We start from the raw sequence: 6,000 nt of genomic DNA on the forward strand, positions 1-6,000 counted from the left end.
AAGATGAGGGGTGATTTCTGGATGCTTTATTTCACATCTGCGGGTGGTATCCAGCACAGCAATCTGCTTTTGGAACAGACTGCCACTTGCATAATTGAACATTAGCCCCTCTGCATACTCAAAATCTGCTCCAGAGGGTTAGAAGCAGCTTTTTGTGGGGATGGGCAGTGAAAGAAGAGGTTGGGAAGTCTTGGTGCATGAACAGAACGCAGCTTACACATTGTTAAATACAACCCTGTATGTTCATTGTTTTACTTTGATTTTCACTCATCTAGATATAGTGGTTTTATTTGATTGTGGTTATGGCTGGGGGTGTATGTGTCTGGCATCAACATGGTATTTCTAAGTAATGCTTCATTTTGGCTTTATAGTGAAGAACTTGTGTAGATCCCCAAGGGGGGGCGGGATAACAGCCAAGACAACTTTGGTCTTCATTTCGCTGATGAGCATCTTGAGTACGGTCTTTTAAGCCAGATCAACTTTACTTGCCTTGTGCTCTTAAAAAATTGACTAGCTTATAACACAATTCAAGTAGCTTTGCAAATCCTTAGTGTACTGCGGTGCAGCTCTCTGAAAGTCCTTGTGCTGGAAGCGGAGCTTATAAATAGAAAGTTGCTGTTAACCCAAACAGGCAAGTTCCAAAATGAGAGCTGCTTGGAGCGATGGTATCACTTCTGTCAGTGACAGGCATGTTAATTGAGCATGCATGATGCCCTCAATACAAATAAGGATTGATTGCTGTTAGTCCAAAGGGACTGGCAGGTTTTGTGCAGTTAGGACCGTAGCCATTTGCCTGAGGTGTAATAGAAGCATTTGACTCCACCCATGTAGGTTGGCATCATTTCTGTGAAGGACTGCAAGTGACTTCTTCACAATGGCTAGAACTAAGTGAGAGCAGCTGAAGTATCTCAAATACTTCACTAGCTGTTCATTATTGACTCACTTGATTATTATACTATTGATTAATCCTCAAGATGCTATTACTGCTTGAGTCTTAAATGGCTCTTTCAGAACCATCTAAATGAAGCTCTGGGGAAGGGGTAAAGCGTTGCCTTTCTGCTTGTCTCAGCCCGATCAGCAATTGGCTAAGTAACAATACTTCTGGGAGCCATCGCAGCTCTTGTTTCTCACAATTGTTCGTTGGAAAACCCCTGAAATTCCTGAGGAATGTGCCTTAATTGGAATATGGCTCCAGTCTTTAAACTACAGTGTGTTGTAATGGTTAGAGTGTTGGACCAGGACCTGAGAGGGCAGAGTTTGAATTCTTACTCAGCCATGAAACTCACTTGGTGACCTTAAAGCAATATTGTCACTACTAGGCCACCCTGATACACACCATTCACTGCAAATTAGGAGGCCCCTCTGTACACACAGAACTCCCCAATCTTCACTTCTCCCATTGCACCACCACATCCTGTCTGAAGGTCTTCAGTTCCCCTCCCCAAAAAACGCCACTCTTCCTTTCTCCTCCCCATGCTTGGAACTGCTTCTGAGAACAAGGTCAATGGGTGACCATGGGCCAGACACCATCTCTTAGCCTAAGCTACCTCACAGCGTTGCGAGAATGAAATGGGGAGAAGGAGAACCATGTGATCTTTGGAAGAAGAAGAAGAAGAAGAGTTTGGATTTGATATCCCGCCTTTCACTCCCGTTCAGGGGTCTCAAAGTGGCTAACAATCTCCTTTCCCTTCCTCCCCCACAACAAACACTCTGTGAGGTGAGTGGGGCTGAGAGACTTCAGAGAAGTGTGACTGGCCCAAGGTCACCCAGCAGCTGCATGTGGAGGAGCGGAGACGCGAACCCGGTTCCCCAGATTACGAGACTACCGCTCTTAACCACTACACCACACTGGCTCTGGTATATAATACATAAAAATATGTAATAGTACATAAAAAATACACTGGCTGCCTGTGGAGTTTCCCCTCCTAGGTGTGTGACATCATACTGAGTTCATAAGGAAAGGGTTAACTAATTGTAAAATGACTAACCTATAGGAACCCAAGGGGAGGAGTTAGAGTTAGAGTTCTTAAGAAGTCAGTCAGGAGTTAGAGAAGAGAGGGTGAGGATAAGTCTGTGGGTTGGGCTAGTCTGAGTGAGGGAAACAGAGAGAGAGAGTGAGAGAAACTGTTAAGTTGAGATGATCAGTCAAAAAGTATTAGGAAGGTATAGGCCAGTAAAGAAACTAAGGATAAGAAACTGACGAGAAAATTAACTGAGAAGCCATACTTGTTAATGCTTACAAAATAAACTTGTTTATTTGATTTAATTTTAACAGCTGTCTGGACTCAGTGTGTACCCGAGAATAACGAGTTGGTGGCAGCGGGGAAGCAAGCACAGTAGTGGCACAGGGCTCAATAGACCGTCAAATGTCCGGGGACCTTGTGTGATCGCCACACTGCCTTTATTGAACACAGTTCAAAGTGCCGAGGTTGACTTATAAAGTCTTTACAACTTGGCATCAGCCTACCTTTATAGTAAGCTCATTGTTGAGGGCACTTACTCAGTGAATAAGCTAGGAGACAACAAACATCCTGCTCTCTGGCCAAGTAGATGCCTGTTGCAAGCCCACAAGCAGGACATGACTGCGACAGCATTCTCCTGACACCTGCATTACAGCAGCATGCCACCTCCAATAACTAGAAGTATTAAACACCTAACGTCAAAACCAGTAGGTTTTGACAGGCTTATCCAGTCAACTGGGTGGGAGACTCAAGACAGGATTTCCAATTGAGATATTATTAGCTTATTCACTTGTTTAAGACATGTTCTTGAACCTTGATTGCACTGTGAGATTTGGGGGCAAACACGGGAATAAAAAACAAGCATTTGTCTCAAATCTGGTTATTTCAAAGGGAAAGTGTTCAAGGGTATATTAAACTCATTGTTAGAACGTCGGCTTCTTGGCAGCTGGGTTCATGAGCTCAGAAATCTGTGACTGACAGCTTTGTCTGGAAAAAATTGGGAACACATCAAGCAAATAAAACTGTAGCTCTGAAACTGGTGTGTTAGGCACTCACTGAGCTTTGTCCATTACAACGCCTCTAGATAATTCTGTAATGATATGCATTTGCAGAAGAGGAGGAAATCATTCAAGGCCATGAAGGAAACTGGTGGCAACAAAGATAGCTTTTTAAAAAGGTATGCAAGCTGGTATAACATTTTCATATAGTTTTCCCTATATATACTATATATATATACATACTATAACAAGCAGTAACTTTTATATCCATATTCCAGTTGCTCCCATGTCTCTCTCTGTGTGTTATGACCTACATCAATTGCCCAATGTATCATTGAAGATTTTCCTTATTTATCCTTTGTTTCCCACTCCAATAATATTTTATATATTTTGGACAGCACTTTAACATTATATTCCAACAGTTCTCTTTCTCCAAACCCTTGTTTCATATCTTTTTAAAATACTTTATTCAAGTGGTGGTATTGCATCCTTGTTGTTAATTTTTTTAATTTTTTTAATTTATATTCTCCTCCCTCCTCTCTTAATAAATTTCTATAAATTTATATATATCATCCTTCCATTATATATTTTTTCTTTATCACTATATCTTCTAATGGTGAGAGCCAGAGCGGTGTTTTCGTCTCCAATAGGTTTTTGTATTTATCCCAAACTCTGTACAATTTTTTCCTGAGTATATGGTTTGCAAATCCTTTGTGTACTTTCGCTTTGTCCTACCACAGATAAGCATGCCAACCAAAATTATTATCATGACCTTTGAGATCTAAAATATATGGATTTTTAAATGTCAACCATTCCTTCAACTAGCACAGAAAAGATGCCTCATAATATAATCTGCTGGAGGGCTGTTTTCATTCCCTGGGCTGAAGGTTCCCCAACACTACTTCGGCAGGTTTATGAGTTTGTAGGCTGCTAAACTCTGAGCTAAGGGACGCAGGTGGCACTGTGTGTTAAACCACAGAGTCTAGGACTTGCCAATCAGAAAGTCGGCGGTTTGAATCCCCGCAATGGGGTGAGCTCCCGTTGCTCGGTCCCAGCTCCTGCCAACCTAGCAGTTTGAAAGCACGTCAATGTGCAAGTAGATAAATAGGGACTGCTCCGGCGGGAAGGTAAACAGCGTTTCTGTGCGCTGCTCTGGTTTGCCAGAAGCGACTTAGTCATGCTGGCCGCATGACCTGGAAGCTGTACGCCGGCTCCCTCGGCCAATAAAGTGAGATGAGCGCCGCAACCCCAGAGTCGGCCACGACTGGACCTAATGGTCAGGGGTCCCTTTACCTTTACCTAAACTTTGAGCTATATGCAACACTGCAGCTCCACTGATGCAACAGATATCCAGACATGCAGTGGGATTTTTCTCTCCCTTCCAGCCACCTATGTGCTCTCAAAATCAACTCTGGAGTATTTTGAGGATCATCTGAAGCAGATTTTGGAGGGAAAACGAGTTCTACTTGCATAACATTGGATTGAACCCTTTTGCTACTTTCCTTATCAGTGATAGCTATGCAAAGAACAAGGTTTGTGTTCGTTTGTGTCATAATCTGGCTGGATGACAGGGAGGAGGAAGAGGATCCCAGTGAGGACTGTGACACAGCAGGGCAAGCTGGGGATGAGGAAGGAGAGGTTGGTGTAGGAAGTACTCCTGGGGTGACAGAGGATGACAAGGGGATGGGGGTCAGGGCACAGAAACCAGAGCAGCAGGACCCATCAGCAGAGCCAAAAGGGCTCCTGTCTCCATGAACACAGCAAGTTCTGAGGCATAGGGAGCAGTGGGAAGGGCATGCCAGCCAAGAGCCAGGTGGGGCTCGCTAACTCTGGGAGGAGGGGTGTGATTCCTCAGCTGGTGTAGGCTCAGAACAGGTGAGGGTCACCTGCTATCAAGCCCAGATGCTGCAATCAGCACACAAAGTATAAAAGGGAAGCAGAACTGAGGTGCTGGGTCTTCTCAACTGACCATGTTTATACTTCAGCTTGGGTGTTCCAGGATCTCTATGGGACTGTGCTTTACTATGGACTCTGGACACGTGTTGAAGCAATGATTCTTCAACATCAGCATCGTTGGACTGGTCATGTTGTGCAGATGCCTGATTATCGTCTTCCAAAGCAACTAGTCTATTCTGAACTTTAAAATGGTAAGCATAATGCTGGTGGTCAACAGACTCTTTCAAGGCAAAAAAAAAATAATAAATAGTATAAACACCGACACCTGGGAAACCATAGCTGTCAACCTTCCCTTTTTTTGCGGTAAATTCCCTTATTCCAGCGCCATTTCCTGCTGCTTTCTGCTGCTATCCTGGATTGTTAGATATTCCGTAGACTGTCTCCAGGACAGGTGAGGCTGCTGATCCCTTATTTTCAAATCTGAAAGTTGACAGCTATGCTGGGAAACACTGGCCTATGAGTGCTCCAATTGGAGAACAGCCTTTACCAAAGGTGTCATGGGCTTTGAAGATGCTCAAACTCTGGATGAAAGGGAGAAATGTGCTAAGAGGAAGGCACGCTTGGCAAACCCCGTCACCATGATCAACTCCCACCTGGTAACCTATGTCCCCACTGTGGAAGGATGTGTGAATCCAGAATTAGCCTCCATAGTCACTTATGGTCTCACTGTTAAGACCGTGTTAATGGAAGCCAATCTTACTTGGCTATGAGTGATCACCAAATAATAATAATAAGGACATGTTGATCGATCCTGGACTGGGGACCTGACATACAGACTTACTGTCAGGTAGGCCAGGGGTTCAGGACTGTTTGTTTAAAAGTAAGTTTCCTTACTTTAGTTAGTGAGTGACTAACCATTAGAAAACTAAAAACTTTAAAATGAAGATGGGAATGCTCTATCTCCTGCCCATGTGGAATAACAGTGGAGTATATACAGTAATTCTGGGGTTAGTTTAGGCAAGGTTCCCTTATGATACTTCCCAGAAGCAGCTTCTGAGAAGGTCAGATGAAATTGACTCAGCTCCAGGAGCTCGTAGCCACATTTCAGCATCGAGCTCTATCCTGGGAGCACAGCAGGCATCTGA

Source organism: Podarcis melisellensis, assembly GCF_964234715.1.
Source record: "Podarcis melisellensis genome assembly, chromosome: 10".
Lineage (NCBI taxonomy): Eukaryota > Metazoa > Chordata > Lepidosauria > Squamata > Lacertidae > Podarcis > Podarcis melisellensis.